This window comes from Microcebus murinus, chromosome 8 (assembly GCF_040939455.1).
Source record: "Microcebus murinus isolate Inina chromosome 8, M.murinus_Inina_mat1.0, whole genome shotgun sequence".
Taxonomy (NCBI): Eukaryota; Metazoa; Chordata; class Mammalia; order Primates; family Cheirogaleidae; genus Microcebus; species Microcebus murinus.
The window spans coordinates 25,550,688-25,567,560 of record NC_134111.1 but is presented as its reverse complement, the minus strand read 5'-3'; the positions used below and the strand labels follow the sequence as shown (position 1 = coordinate 25,567,560).

Here is a 16,873-nt window from a genome sequence, read left to right as displayed (position 1 = left end):
GGGCTTATTTCACTAAAATTTTTATTTGTGTGGATGATTACTATGCAATATTCTTTTGTGAAGTGCCTGTGCAAGAGTTTTACTTGTTTTTCTATTAAGTTGTCTGTTCTTTTCTTATTGACTTGTAGTTGTTTAAATATTCTGGATAAAAGTCATATTCGATACATATATGTTGCAATAATTATCTTTTTTCCACTTGGGGAGGGTACTTTTTCTCTCTTTTAGTGTCATGTTTTCATTAATAGAAGTTCTTAATTTCAATATTGTCCAATTCATTGTTTCCTTTTATGATTAGTGCTTTTTTTTTTCTCCTCTTAAAAAACCTTTGCCTGATTCAAGGCCTCAAATACTATTCCCATGTATTTCTCTAAATGATTTGTTGTTTTAAATTTAATTTTTAGATCTGTGATTCATCTGGAAATTATTTTTGTGTTTAGTGTGAGGGAAGGGTGACTTTCTTTTCATATGGAATATATATATATATATATATATTTTTTTTTTTAATTGGAAAGACCTGTTGTCTCTCCTGATCTCTTGAGGTAAGAAAGGACCAGGAACTGAAGTGACCAGTTGCTAGAGAATTCTCCAAGCCAGAAGTATTGACAAGAGGTGCAATCTAAAAGGTACTGACAGTGTTCAGTAACTACATAGATCTCTCTTCACAGTCCGGGTAAGCATCGGCAACAGGGATACAAGTTGAACAGGAAGAGTTGTGTAACAGGTGGGTTGAAACAGCCATTGATAATCTGAGAGAGGCAAAGCAGAAAAGTTCAGATTTGCAGATTATTATCAAGTAGGAGGTTTGTTGCTAAGTGGCACAGTTCTCAATATTGGATACTTCTTCATATATAGCTCAATTACCCACAAGAAAGATTGGCAATAGAAAGGTAGAACCTCAATCCCAGCAAGGGAATGAGGCAATGAATGACCAGGTTACCAGTAGAGGAAGTTGTGGTCAGGGACAAAGTAAATTCCCAATGAAGAAGAGGTGACCCGCTGAAGTGCTGGGACTTGTAAATAAGGTGGGAATGCACTTGATGTGCCTATCAGAAGCCCAGCACCCAAACCAAGATCACCTGTTATACTTGGTTGTTGAACCCACAGAACCCCATTCTACTGGAATTAGTTATAGATGACCTGGATTAGGCTAAGATTTCTCCTAGGAGTTAGAAATAACTAAACTTCAGTTAAAAATGAGCAGATGGCTCTAGCAGTGAGGAGGAAGAAAGCTATAGAGCATGATTCTCAATGGTCAATGTGTGAGGAGCTTATTGAACATTCAGACTTAGCCGCACCTACCACAAATAATTCCCATTAAGGAAGACTGAGGAGGTACTGAGAAACTAACTGCATATGTGGCCCTCACTCCTCAGAGATTCAATTGCACACTGGTTTGTTGTTGTTGTTGTTGTTGTTATTTTTTATAAAGGTTTTGATAATTTACTTTTTATTTTATATCTGCATTGTTCTAAAGCTGTTACTAGTTACTACAGTGTCTTCTTATTTTTACTGCCCATTGCTACTATGTTCATTTTTTTTCATATTTTTGCTCTAATTATGTTTTCTGGGAATGAAAGTTCCCTTTAGAACATGCTGGTGAGGGGGAGTGGTATGGTTCACAGCAGGAAATCCTGAGAGGTAGTTAGTAGGTAGCTAAGTAGGTAAGTAAATAGATACATAGACACATAGGTACATAAAAATAATGCTATAGATATCCTATTTGAGATTAATTAAAATAGGATTTTTAGCTATTTAGAACACACATCTAGTCCTAAATATTGCTGCAAAATGAATCCTTTTAGATCGAAAAAAAAAACAAACCTAAGAAATTGTAACACAGGCAATATGGATCTATTGTAAAACTTGAGTGTAAGTGCTTTGCTATTTTTTGTTTGCTTGTTTATATCATGAACTTGGTAAGTATGAGTAAAACAGCATTAATTTAAACTTGGGAAAAAGTTCTTGTTTAAGACCAAAGGAAGTGTTCTGAGAGCAAAAATTTCTTTAAAACATTGTTTCTGCAGGCTTCCTTTCAAGAAACCAAAATTACCAAAATAGTGAAAAAAATATTTGCCAGTTTGCATTGATTAAATTGGAAGTTTTTGACTGAATTTTTCAGTTCTTCTTGTTGAGGATACTGGAATAGACTATGTTCAGTGTATATCTTAAAATATATCCTGTTCTTTCTAAGCTGAGTAACTGAAGGTTCTCTTCATGCCTTTAGTCCCTTGAAGAGCTTCAGCCATATTGTCAGGAAATTTAATCCAAGAGTTCTTTTGGGGTGCGGGGGAAACTAGATACCTCATATAAACAAGTTCAGTTTTGCTTCCTCTTCCTCAAAGTAGAGTTCCCAGGCCTCCCCTGAGCTGAGAGGTAGAGGAGGAGATAGTTAGTTGTATTATCTACTTAATGGGTTCCAGTTAATGGACTGCTACTGTAATTTGAATTAGTATAGCCAAAGATCTGTCTAAATTTAGGCTCTTCCCAAAGCAAAATATAAAATGTTTGCATGGGCACATTAAAATAAAAAAGAGAATGCAAAAATATTTAAGGTCTTAAAATGGTTATCAGAATGTATCTATTTAATTTAAAAATTATTGAACTGTATTTTTTTTCTATCTGTCTTGCTTTATTTGCTTATATCCTTTGTCATAACTACTTCTGAGAGTTAAGAGATCTAATCCATTAACAGATAACATATGTGATGAAATGGTGATGCAACCAAACCCCAGCTACATTTCACCATCTTGTACACCAGTGGATTTTGTGTTTGTGTGTGTATGTGAGCACGCATACGTGTGTGTGCATTTAAATGGTTGCCACTATTATTATGACCACGCAAGGTACACAAACCTCTCTCACACCTCCCCTACAACAGTGTGCCCATACAAGGATAGATATTTCATTCCCTATTGCATGAGATTCAAAAATGTCAGTCAATGCGAAGATTGGTATATTCACAATTACTTAGTCAAGTTAAACTTTTGGAGACATCTTTTAATGATTTCAAAAAGATGCTTTGGTGAGGGTTGGCAGCAGAAGAAGGTTTGTTCTTTCAAGTTAGGAAAATGAGCCCAGTCATGAAAGCTAGACAGACAAAACAAGGACCTAAATGAAGAAGCTATACATAAATGGATGCTTTTTTTTTTTTTACAAGAATAATCTAATACTCTAGTCAGTCTCTCAGCATTTATTAGGATTTATTGTATATACAGAAGTTATTTGGAGGATTCTAGTTCTCTCTAATCATTACCCTCTGCTCCTGCGTTCCTAGGAGCAGCTATAAATTCAAGAAGAGGTGGAAAACCGGCAGACTGCCAACCAAATTCAACCCACAGACATATGCTGTTGGGCCTGAACAATGTTTTAGAATGTTTTGAATCAGTTTCCAATTGAAAAATGAGGGTTGTTATTTAAAAAAAAAAAAAAAAAACTGAAAAAAGGTGTATGTCTCTATGTGTTCTTTTGAAAAATCACAAGATGTAGCAAATTGGTCCTCATGTGCATGGCAATAGTGAGCAGGAGGTGGACAGCTTCCATGTCCTTTAGACAAGGCATCTAGAGAAGATGCCTTTAGAAAGGACATCCTTTAGACATCTTCTGGTCCACAGGTCCTCTCCTACCCACTTCTCTTGTATAAATATCCTGACTGGACTGGGGGCAGTGGTGACTGTGACTCCAACAATGCTCTTCTTATGTACGGGTGCAGTGGATTTTATGCTACATATAAGTCAATATCATTTTCAATATTCTATTATTTTTAAATCTAAGCTTGTAGGATTGGCAATGGAGAACAGAACCAGATACTGAGCTGTGCTCTTTGCTCTGGCTAAGCTAGTCCCCCCGCCTTTTCCCCCCTGCTCTTCTCTGGCCTCCTTTCCTGTTCCTATTATATTTGGGCTGATAATTATATCCTGACTGGTATTGTTTTCTGTTCTCTATTTGAGCTGTGTGTCTCTCCTGCCCAAATTAGCTGTAGGCTCCTTAAAAGTCAGACATTTATTTGTCAGTTTTGTGGCTCTGTGCTGTACCTAGAACATTACAGACATTTGGTCCTTGTCTGAAGGTCCTTCCTTTAACTTTCCTTGTACCATGACCATTGCCAACAAGTTCAGGTTTGCCGTCATCATTAGAACGGTTGTGATTCCCAGTCTCAAGTGCTCGGTTCCTGTGTTTCCTCCCTACCTCTCCCCATCTACAGCTGCCAGATGGAGCCAGGATCTAGTGCATGGTGGTCAGGGAAGTCAGAACAATCCCCGCATCTCACCTTCCCCCATCCCTGCCCAAGGTGTACTCTCTACCCATCTGCCATGTTGACTACTCTCCAGTTTTCCTGTCCAGCTGGATTCCCACCCTGAACCTACTTGCCATTTGCTAAGCCCCTTTCCTAAAGCCAGACTTCCAACCTAAAGCCCAGTGCCAGGTGGCCATAGGATCTAGCAGGCTCTCCAGGGACAACACCACAACTGCTTGTCTCCCCAGCATTTGACAGCACTTGGATTCCCTATGGCCACACCTTGCACTCATTAATTGGATGCCCTAATACCAATTTTCTTTCAGAATTAGGACTGAGATCGGCATATTCATTCAAACTCCAAACATGAAATCCTGAGCTGGCTTTCCCCAGGGGAAAAATAAAACAAAGCAAAAAGAAACATCTCAACTAGATCAGAAACATATATTCTGGACTTAGAATTTTTTTTCCTATTTTTCCTTCTCAGACTCATTTTACTAGGACTCCAGTGTATCTGCCTCATGGACCATCTACATTACCACCTTGCTACCCTAGGCAAAAATTATAGTTAAAATGAAAAAAAAGAAGTGAATGAAGAGAATTCTGCTTTTTTCTCTCTCCTTGTGTTGATAGTTTTTCTTTGCTTCATTTTAATTTCTCTTAGAATTTCAGTTCTAAGAGTCAATGGCTGACTACCTATTCTTAATTGTTCTGTGCAAAACTATGAATCTTTCCAAATTAAAGGGTATTTTTGGCAAGGACACATCTTGAGCTGCTTGATGAAAAATTTCCATATCAACCCAAAACTGGTAAACAAACAAGAAAAGAGTTAGATCTTCCTCCCTCTCCCTCATACAGCTTTACTATCCTCCCCCACACAGCTGTATTGAGGAAATGAAACTAATAGCAAGAAATTGCTTTTGATGAGTTTCATAATCTTATCATAATGCTTAGAATTGAAATAAACCAAAATTATGCTAGCATGATTTTTATATCATGGTGAGGAGAAAAGTGGTCACTATTTGATTCAAGACAACCTGATAAAAAGCAATTACTATTACCATTATTATTCCCACTACATTTAACCATTTTAAAGTAATCATTACGTGCCCCGAACTAGGCAAAGTTCTTTACATGCATTATTTTCTTTTTTTTCCTCATGAGGAAATACCCCATTTTACAGATGAGAAAACTCAGTCTCAGAAAGATTAAGTGGCTTGCCCAAAATAACATATATAATATCTAGCAAGTGGTGGAGCCCAGGTTTGAACTTTGGATTTTGCTTTTAATACCTTTACTATCTCTATAAGGCAGAAAAAAAGTTCTGGACTGAAATTTGAGAAAAAGATGTTCTAATGCTTACACCTGAAATGCGTTCTAATCCTTGTGCATCCTCACACAATTGAATTTCTTCATGCTTCATTGCCTTCTTCGATTAAGTCTATTAAAAGCTCCTGCTTTTCTCACTGGCTTGCTGGAATGATCAAGTAAAATAACGTATGCAAAGTCACTTTTAGAACCCTAAATAGAATATAAATAGATGGTAGACATTCTTGCTTGTATTAATTAACTTAAACCCAATCATCACCCTGAAGATATAAAATACATCTTTAATAAGCAAAATAAAGGGGTAAGAGAAATAGTAATATGAAAGCAAGTAAGACTTTTTTGCCATGGTCTAGACAAGACATAATAGATGATCAATTAGTAACTATGACAGTAAGTGCAAATGGAAAGGAATGGATGCTGCTAAAACATGACAATTGATCAGATATATGGAATAAATGATATGGAAGAGTCCATGGAGATTCCAAGATTACTTGTTTAGGTGATTTCAACAGTAGAGGTATCTTAACTGAAACTAGGAGGAGGATGAAAAAAGTTCTGTAGGGGAGGTCGTGGATTTAACTTGGAACATATTTAGTTTAAACCACTTGATGGGACATCCTAGAAGAGGTATCAAATGACAATTGGAGTGGAAACAACCCAAGTGCCCATCAATACATGAGTGGATTAATAAAATGTGGTATATGTATACCATGGAGTTCTACTCAGCCACAAAAAACAATGGTGATCTAGCACCTCTTGTATTATCTTGGATAGAGCTGGAACCCATTCTACTAAGTGATGTATCCTAAGAATGGAAAAACAAGCACCACATGTACTCACCATCAAATTGGTATTAACTGATCAACACTTAAGTGCATATATAGTAATACTATTCATTGGGTGTCAGGAAGATGGGAGGGCGGAGGAGGGAATATATTCACACCTAAAGGAGGAGGGAATATATTCACACCTAAAGGGTGCGTGGGCACCATCAGGGGGTTGGACCCACTTGAAGCTCCGACTTGGGTGGGGTACAAATGTTTAGGTTACTGGCCGGGTGTGGTGGCTCACGCCTATAATCCTAGCACTCTGGGAGGCTGAGGCGGGAGGATCCTTTGACCTCAAGAGTTTGAGACCAGCCTGAGCAAGAGTGAGACCCTGTCTCTACCCAAAATAGAAAAAATTAGCCAGGCATGGTGGCACATGCCTGTAGTCCCAGCTACTTGGGAGGCTGAGGCAGCAGGATTGCTTGAGCCCAGGAATTTGAGGTTGCTGTGAGCTAGGCTGATGCCATGGCGGCACTCTAGCAGGGGGAACAGAGTGAGATTCTGTCTCAAAAAAAAAAAAAAAAAAAAAAAAAAAAAACAATAAAAAGACAAATGTAATATGCTGAAATAAAAAGAATCAAAATCAAAACAAAACAAAATGACAATTAGCAATCAGGAGCAATTTTGGGAGTGAGGCCAAGGCAGAAGATAGGAATTTAAGGACCATATTTTAGGGATTAAATTTAAATCATGAGAATGGATAAGAATGTTAGAGAGTCTAGTAAGAAAAGAAGATAGTCGAGCCATGACATCCAACAAAAACAGAATGTGAGCCACACATGTAATTTAAAATTCTGGTAGCTACATTGGATGAGTAAAATGAGGGAGGTGAAATGAATTTTAATAATGTATTTTATTTAATTCAGTTTGTCAAAATTTAAGAATTTCAGCATATATTAAATGCAAAAATATTAATGAGATATTTTATATTTTCTTTATTTGTAGTAAGTCTTCAAAATCTGGTGTTTATTTTACACTCAATTCAGACTAGTCACTCTTCAGGCGCTCAATAGTTATTTGTGGCTGGTTGCTATTGCACAACGTGAGTCTAAAAGAAATCTTTGGGATTTGATGGCTGTGGGAAAACACAGGATCCAGAAGAGACAGAAAAAATGAAATAGAAAAGGTACCTGCAGTATGACAGAAACTAAGGCTAACACATGCTTTCTTCCTCACATGCTTTATAGTACCTCTACATAAGGCAATATTTGTAAAGAACAAGCAACAGATTTTCTACAGATGGCATTGTTTTAGACATCAAACAAAGCAGGATCCTTTTAGAGCCTTTTAGACTCTAGGGCCTCATGAATAAAGTTCAGCATTGCTTAACTGCTAATACCTAACAGGCTTAGAAATTACAGCACGGCATAGTGAAAATAACATAGATTCTGTATTATTCAGGTCTGTCTACAAATCATGACCCAGCCTACCAAATAGCTCTGTAAATTTGAGCACGTCATTTCTTAACCTTAGCTTCCTTATCTTTAAAATGGGGATACTAACTCCTACACATGACTTTTGTGAGTACCAAATGCTTATGAGGTATGCAAAACACCTGGCCCATAGTATACATTGAATAAATCACAGCTATGATGATGATAATTAACAATCCCACTCTAATAACTTGTATTGAAGAATGTCTCATGCTACTGTAAGCATCTTGAGAACAAAGGGAATATTGACTATTTTTGGTAACACCATTATACCTACCACAGTGGTGGAGACACCACTGAGGTAATCGATGTATATTTTTGCCTCCTACATTCCACTTCCTTTAGGAGAACCATCAAAGTATGAGTAGGTGGTATGGTATGGAAGCTCAGATTACTTGATTTCCCCCATGCATTTAGCAAAGAGATGAATTTGGGCTCCAATGCTTAGTTTCTAGTCCTTAAAATTCTAACACAAAATTAGCTACAACAGAAAGATAAATGAACAGAAACAGAAGTTTCCCTTGACTCAGCACTCGATTTCCTGAGCATTGTACCTTTCATAGCTCTTTTAAAAAGATGTCCTGTTTTGACTCTAAAGTTGTATCACAGCAGTAGAGACTAGAACAAAATGTTCTCTAAGTGTTTAGGAAATGATTCTAAAGTAAACATAATTATTCAATTTTAACATCGTGGTTTTAGTAAAATCACTTAAAATTTAAATGCTTAGAGGTAGTTGGTGTTTTCCATCAGTTTATGGCAATATGTTTTCAGGTGGTAAATTATTTGTTCTGATTTTCAGGAAGGCACCATAGTATGGATATAGAATTCTAACCCAACCGTTCACCAGTGCCAGGTACTCAAAATGTACCATATATGTAGTAGATATAGTATCATTTATTTGAAATATATTTCTAGCTTCTCTTCTCCTAAATTATCCTATTTTTTAGACCCAGTAAAAAATCACAAATCTCTTGAAATCCTTTCCTGGTTCTATAGCCCATAGTCAACTTTTATAGCATTTATTCTTTCACTAAAAAAAACCATTTATTGACTGTTTATTACACGCCTACTCTTGTTCTAGGTTCTACATACTCAGTAGTAAAAAGACAGACAAGATCAATACTCTCATTGACCATTATTCTAAGGTAAACATAGCCACTGTACTCTTTGTTAAATAAATAATAAATTTTACATAGCCAAAATTATATGATGAAAAACAAAAGCAGAGGAGTGAGAAGACAGAGAGGGCCTTCAAATCATGAAAGGAGATTGGATTTAATTTGAAGTATAATAGAAAGCCATTTGTAATGTTTTAGTAGCAGAATTGTATGTTCTAGGTCTTAAAAAGGTCACTCTGGCTACCCCTTGGACAATCACTATTGTGGGGAGAGTAGAAGGAAGGAGGAGAATTCTGCAGTAATAGTAATGAAAATGGAAAGAAGTGATTTCATTCAGGATATTTTGATATACGTTGACACCTTGCTTAATGTCTAATACATTCCTGCAAAGTGAAAGCTGTTAAACAAGCGCCCAAGAAGTCCAATTAGCATTTAGAAATTTAAAAATATATTACTAGAACCATAAAATGGGTTCAAGTATGTAACAGCAACAATTTGAAAGAAAATTAATTGTACATAAGTTGTAATATAAAAAGGGTTTTTTATTTATTTAATTTTCTTTTTGTTCTTCACCAATATTTTCAATGTTTGTGAGACATGGTTCTCTTGCCCTAAAAGTGTACTTCATAATAAATTAAAGCACTGAAATCACATTTACAGCCAAAAAAAAAAGCCTGACTAAAGTAGAAGTTGTTATCTCTTTAGCCTTCTCGAGTTAATTTAAATGTGCAAATCAACACTGTTTTATATGCTTCATATGATCCTCTCTCTTTTAACTAGAGAGTGAATGTGATTTTGTCTAAAATTTGATGTCATCAAAATGTCATATAATGTAGTGTATTCATTTAGCTAGTTTTTTTTGTGGGGGGGGCGGGCGGTAGTCATTATACCAACATACCAAAGAAACAAAGACCACCTATTAGTCTAAAAAGAAAGAGCCAGTATTGAGAAAAGTCAAGTGAACAATATAATGGAAGTTCAGACTATATTGTGCAGGCTCTACTTATTGCTGAGAATTGGATGGAGTTTGGGGTAGCGGGTAGCGAGTGGGAGGGAATGTAATTTCTTGGGCTATTGCCCTGAAAAGAGAAAACAATGGTGATGCCATGAACTGAGATGGAGGAGAAAAAGGAAGAAGCAGGTTGGGTTGGGGAGAGGTGTGGAGCAATTAAGAGATTTGTTTTGAATACTGCATACTCATTTTAATGTCTCAATAAGACATTCAAGTGGAGATGATGAATAGGCAGTTGCAAGTATAGTTTCAGTGCTGAGAAAAAAGGTTTGGTCTTGAGATCTAATTAGCATATAGATAGTATTTAAAGTCATGGAACTAAAGAAGACCACATAGGAATAAACTTAGAAGACACGAGTACAAACAGAAGAGTAGAAATCCAAAGACTAGCTCAGGATATCTCAACATTTGGAAGGCTACAGGATGAGGTAGATTTAGCAAAGGAGATAGAGAAAGAGCATCCAGTTAGTTTGGAGGAAAGCCAGGAGAATGAAATATCCCAGAAGTCAAATGAAAAGAGAGTTTCAAGAGGGGAGGAGTGTTCAATAGCATCAAATGCAGCTCAGAGAGTAGATAATAAGATGACACATAAATGGCGATTAGATTTGGCAAACTGAAGACTTTTGGGACTCTGTCAGTGGTATGTTCTATAGCTCCATAGAATTGGATTATATACATAGATTTAAATTAAGTTCTTCTCTTTGTGTACTTCTTAGTGACTTAACAAGTTTTCATTGGCTAGATAGCATATCCAATTATTTTTTTGTGTGTCCCCAGTAATTCTTAGGCCAACACAGGGTACTTTATTGGAGTTAAGAATTATTTATGGAGTTGTATTGAATTTAGCTAATACCTACTGAACAAGAAAAAAAATATTTTAAAGTTCACAATTGTATTGTGTGTTATTGACAAGGTCAGTTTTTTAAAATAAAATATTCTGTCTAGTTTTTGGCATGCAGGTAATACTCTTACATCAGATGAGTTTCCCTACCATTACAGCAAAGATTGACACTATGAAGCATGTATTCCTTCAACTCCCTCTCCTCACTTCATCTTATCTATACCCAGTTCATCTACATTCACACTCATTAAAGTGCTCTATCTTCTGTTTAAGGCTAATTTATCTACTTGAGCCAGTGATTACACCCATCTGTCTTAGTCTCCACTGAGACCCTGTTGGGTCTTCATTCTTTTTCCCTTCCTTCACTTGAACATTCATATTTCATCTCCCTTTTAGCTATTGTCTATTTCAAATCTTTAGAAAAGGAGTGTCGTATTTTATACATGCTATCCCTGACTCCTTGCTTCCTTTAACTTCTCATTCCTAGGCTTGCATGTCACTAATGTTTTGGTCTTTAATTATACAGCTGAAAAAAGATATATTGTCTCACAAGGAAATCAAATAAACCTTTAATCTTTTAAAAAACAAGATCAACCTTAATTCTAATAACAGAAATACCAAATGAAATTAGATTGAGATACAATTATCTACAGACAGATTTGAAAAACCTAAAATGTTTGGCCACTGTTGGAAAAGCTATGGAGCTTCTACCAGCATTCTCATTAAGGGCTGGTAGAAGTGCAGAAAGCTACACCTAACATGATGGATAGTTTGGCAACAACTATCAAAATTATTTTATCCTTTATCTCATAAATAGTAGTTATGGAAATTTATGTTTTACACTTATTTTCAAATATACACAATTTTATAAAAATATTTATTATATTAGAAAAATTGAAAATACTCATGACCCTTTTAACAGGACATTGGTTAAATTAAGTATGATACATCCATATAGTGGAATACTATACATCTGTAGAAAAAAATAGCTATATTGCTAAAAAAAAAAAAGAAAGGCAAAGTGGAGAGGTAGAGGTATGTACCATTATGCTAACTTTAGTGCAATAAAGGAGGATATATACATACCCACATATATGCGCATATATACATAGGTACTTTTTGCATAAAGAAACTGTGAAGGATAAAAATACGAAAATGACAAGTGGTTACCTGTTGGGTTAAGATGGAAGAGAATAGGGTAGATAGAAATAGGAAATTTTGTATTTAGGTTTTATGTTGATTTTGAACCATCTTGCTATAGCATTATTCTCAAGTTAAAAATAAACAAACAAAAGAAACAAAAGGCTTTCATAAAATAATAATAATAATAAAAAAAAGATTTATATAACCACAGCTTGTAATAAGGACTTCAGGGACCTGAGCAGGTAAGTCAGTCCCTGTCCTCACATAAATCTCTTTCACTGACTGCGACCTCTTCTGCAAAGCATTTGAAGAAAGTGTCACTTAACAGTGAGGTAAACGGAAGAAAAAAAGTAAGTCCTGACTCTAGATAACCCATCAAGATGTATAAGTGTGGACATCCATTATGTATTTCCTCTAATCAAAAACCCTGTTGTTATTTATATCCCTGAGTCATCATCTCCACAGCGGGTCCACTCTATTATGATCCCACTACCTTACTGGCCTCAACTCCTGTCCCAATACTTCCATCTAACAAAACAGGACAATCCACTCTTCCTTAGAAATTCTCTGGCGCTCTGTGTTTTTGTGCCTGACACTTTCCCCTCCTGTCTTTTGGAATGTTTTAAAACTCTCCAGTCTTAGATTTCTCTGAAAACTACCATAAAAAATTCTTCCAGAACGATCCTGAATTCCCTGTGAGGATATGATCAAATGACACAACACCTACAAAATTCTCTAGCTTATGGCCTGGCAAATAACAGGAATATGAACATGTTCAATGAATTTTGAATCCTAATAGAATATTCTTTGTATCTTTTTGTAATACTTGATGAATTTTATTTGCATAATAATTATTAATATAATAGTCACACTAGATCATAAGCTTTTAGAAGACATATGTTGTGAGGGATTTTCACACATGGAATAGTTGTTGAAAAGTATTTTAAGATCCAGTTTAATTGAAACACATGTTTCAGTCAGACCTGACTTTATATTATTACTGTATTTTTGTATGATTGTAGAGTTTAAAGAAGTTGGGAAGTAACGATTGAAACCGTGACCGTGTGTGGATCTGTAGTGGAGTTCTGTGGCTTTTGCCCATGAGAAATGCAGTCACCTTTCTTCCAGAGAAAGCATTTGAATTTCTACTTTAGAAGATCCCTTTCCCAGCTAAGAGTCCACGTGGTACAGGTGCAGGTACTCCCTATGGCAAGAGGGGGACTGTGACCTAGGCCTGCTCACTCAGGGTGTCTGTGCCCAGATTCAATGATTGTCAGCTACAGTCATGTGACCCAATTCAGTTCAATCAGATCTGAATTTGAGACTGCGATGGTGATAGGGGAAAGGCATTCTTTTGCCAGAGTTTGTTGAAAGGATCAGACATAAACCTGGAGCTTTCTAGTTAACTCTGGGGGAGCTTCTGCCGGAGATTGCTTATAGTATAGTGAAAAGAAAAACTAAGGAATTAAAAACAAAAATGAGACCTAATCTTCATAATCCTGAGTGAGCTCCTGGATCCAGCCATTTCTGACATTGTTATTCTTGGACTTTTCACAAATAAAGAAATATCTGTATTGCCTAGGCCAGTTTTGACTCAATTTCTATCATTTGTGAACAAAGGAGGTTTGCTTACTATAAGCTGAAATTTATAATACCTACACGTGCATTTCAAAGTCTAAAAGTGTAAAAAATACGCTTCTGATATCCAGAGTTAAATTCAGGGTATTAAATACATTTTAAAATACATTCACAAAACAATTGATTATGTTAAGTATTTTCTAAGTGTATGAGAATATCAAAATTGTCTGAGAAGATAATACAATTATTTTTCGCCTGGTACAAGAAGGGTGTATATTCTTTTTAGGAATATCTTAGAGAAATGGACATACATCTATGATAGATCCTTCATATGTGATGCCCTCAAAAATTCTGTGTTTAAATATCACAGGTAGGACCAATGCTTAACAAAATGCTCCCTCTTCCCTCAAATATTCTCCCTCCCTCAAATATTCTCCCTCCAACTATTTGCCATGGCAACCCTTGAACCTGGAGTCCTCAACGTTTAGCTGATCCTTTGGATTCAGTCTGCTGTACGAACTTATTAAAATTCTACTGGGAAGAGAAGAGGAGACCTGGTTAGGAAGTCAAGGCTCTGTAGCCTTACCCCATGAGTATGGATCATTTTTATTAGGCTCCATAAACAATAGAAAATCGAATGAAAAAAATTTAAAGGCAATGGGGATGGGATGGAAGGAGCAAGACAGGGTCTATCCCTCTAGGTACCAAGGCTGTGGGACCCAAAATTAAGGACAGAGCAAGCTGCTCTAGAACAGAGCATTAAAAAGGAACAAGAGGAGAAATATCAAGGAAAGATTTTCTCCTTTCTGAACTTTGCTGAATGCTGGCCCTAAGTGGAAAAGTATGATATTCTTTTAACAAATCAGCTTTGAAATTACTTTTCAGATGAGATCCTCTGTATTGTTTTTATTTCACCAAAACTTGTTTCTTATTTATCCATTTAAAATGTACAGTCATCTATGGTAATTCATTTGCAAATGACTGTCTTCAGATTTGGTCTGTACTTTCAAGAGATTATGCAATACTTGTTTTCACAAACAATTCTGAAGGTGTCTTAGTGGACCTGTCTATCATCTCTATTTGTTGCTCTTTCTAAATTCATACCAGGCTATGTTTAATTCATTCTTAATTTTACACATATTCCATAAAATATTTATATTTTAATTTAACAGTTTCTGCAAGATACACTTATTTTTACGAAGAATTTGGTTTTTAAATGTATTAAATGGCTTAAAAAACTTTCATGGACTTTTCTTCAATGCCATATGCTTATCTTGTTCATTCTTGCTAATGTGTAAATACTACATATATTTATTCATGTGATGTTCTTTTATAATAAAATGAAATAAAGTAATAACATATCAACCAAAGTTATCTGAATTATACAGCTTCTATAGATGCAGAGGTTCAGAACCACAATATTGAAGGCAGACTTAAATAAGGCTTTCCATTATGAGGAAATGCAACAAATTGAAAATCTAATCAGAATATCAAAGCAAATACATATTACCAGGGTCTTCTTACACTCCAAACAATAAAAAACGTATTGAACACCAAGTCCTAATCTCTATAACTCCATGATCATTTTAATAGTCAACAAGTAGCTAGCTTCAGTCCTGACAATTGAAGAGGTCTTAAAATGGAGTGTGTTAGTATGCCTAATAATTTCCTACTAAATTGACCATGTCAAAAAACATTTATATGTGTCTTTCAATAGAAGACAATAAGAGAAAAGAAAATTGTTGCCACTTATCAACCCTGTAACCATTTTTTAATAACACACAAAAAATAGGTGTTGTGGGGGCCATCGCTTCTCCCATCCGCCAACACAATAAAAATAATATTAGGGATGAGTGGATCATATCTTGGGCTTTTATTAGAATTCTTTCAAAAATCTACAGTCAAATTTATTTAAGGTATTTTTCTCTGAGATGAGCAATATTTTTATGTTTTCCACACATACATTAGAGCACACAAAGACATTCTGTATAAGCAAGGAGTCAATATAAAGGAAAATTACTTGTCAGTTTATGACTAACAAATTCTTTTCATATTTAAGGATTATTATTTTAAAATATCTCAAAGAAAGAAAATTATATAATTACATAAATAAAAATATATATATACCTCTAATTTACTTCTCCTCCCAGAGTAACCTTCGGTGAAGTCAGCTGTGACTTCTTTTTTTAAATATAAAATTTTGCCTATGGATTAGAAAGGTGCCCTCATTTCACCCTATATCTTGAATAAAAGTTAGAAAAAAAAACACTGTCATAATAGTTTTCTTTTACATTTTAAAACTTTTTTGCTTTTTAATGGCTATGTAAAAAGCTACATGTTTAAGAACCTTTCTAAAGGTTTTTAATGCTAACTTTAATACAATGCCTCAAAGTGGGTATATTTCACAATGCAATTGAAGATGTTATTTCCTATTGTTACAAAATGCCTTTTTCATTATCTAAATCTCAAATAATGCATATTTTTATAAAACAGTCAGTTAAAGGTGCAAAGTCTCACATTTTTCCAACTAGTTATTTTTTAAAAGCACTTTCAGACTAAAACTGTACCTTATTCTATCTTTAACATTTTTAGTATGAAATCTTAGCAAACGAGCCTAGTAGAACATTGTAGTAAAGGGCTTTGAAACTTGACAGCTGAAAATACGAAAATATTTTTTTTTTTTCTACAACCAAGGAAACGAGTTGATGTTTTCATCACAGGTGAAAGCATCACAGTTTGTAGAAATGTTTTGTATGTTCACACCAAGATGTAAAATACTCTGTCAAACATTTTCAAGTTTAAATTTCATGTACAACATAATAAAGTTAAAAGGTACTTACCTTTTCTTGGCGACGACTTGTTATTGAAACTGCCATCAACTACTAACTGTTAATGACTCTTTCAACAAAAACGGAAAACAGTAAAGTCACATGTCGTAAGAGTAGGCCTGTGTTGGATGCTGCTTAATTTCAGTACTGGGGGAAGAAGAGGCGGGGGGTGGGGTGAGCACAAAACTTTTAAATGAAACCACTTCCTGGGTAGATACGGTTAACCACACACATCACAGCATTACTCGATTTGAAGAAATTGCCATGTATAGTCAACAGTATCATTATTGTTTTCGACGTGATTATCAATTTTCAAGCATGACGCATGTATATAGATTTTTATCAATTTTGATTTAAGGGGGAAATGGTGTGATTAAAAATTCAGCAGTGGGGAGGAGCAGGCAGCTAAGCACTCAGGAAACTTCCCCTTTCTCTGCCTTCTAGCAAGGGCTTGAAAACCCAAGTCTCTACCGTCCTGGGGAAGCTTGAGCACATTCGCATGCGGCCAGGAGGTTCCACATATGAACTTG

General features: G+C 35.5%; 1 protein-coding gene across 2 annotated transcripts in view; it reads right to left on the bottom strand.

Annotated features, from left to right (window-relative positions):
* ARHGAP15 (Rho GTPase activating protein 15) overlaps positions 1 to 16,501 on the bottom strand; it is a 604,592-nt gene extending 588,091 nt beyond the window's left edge. For both annotated transcript variants that reach the window (XM_020288414.2, XM_020288413.2), the window contains exon 1: positions 16,356 to 16,501. The gene's annotated coding sequence lies outside the window, so the exon portion shown is untranslated. The remainder of the gene's footprint in view (positions 1 to 16,355) is intronic.
* Positions 16,502 to 16,873: the final 372 nt, after the last annotated feature.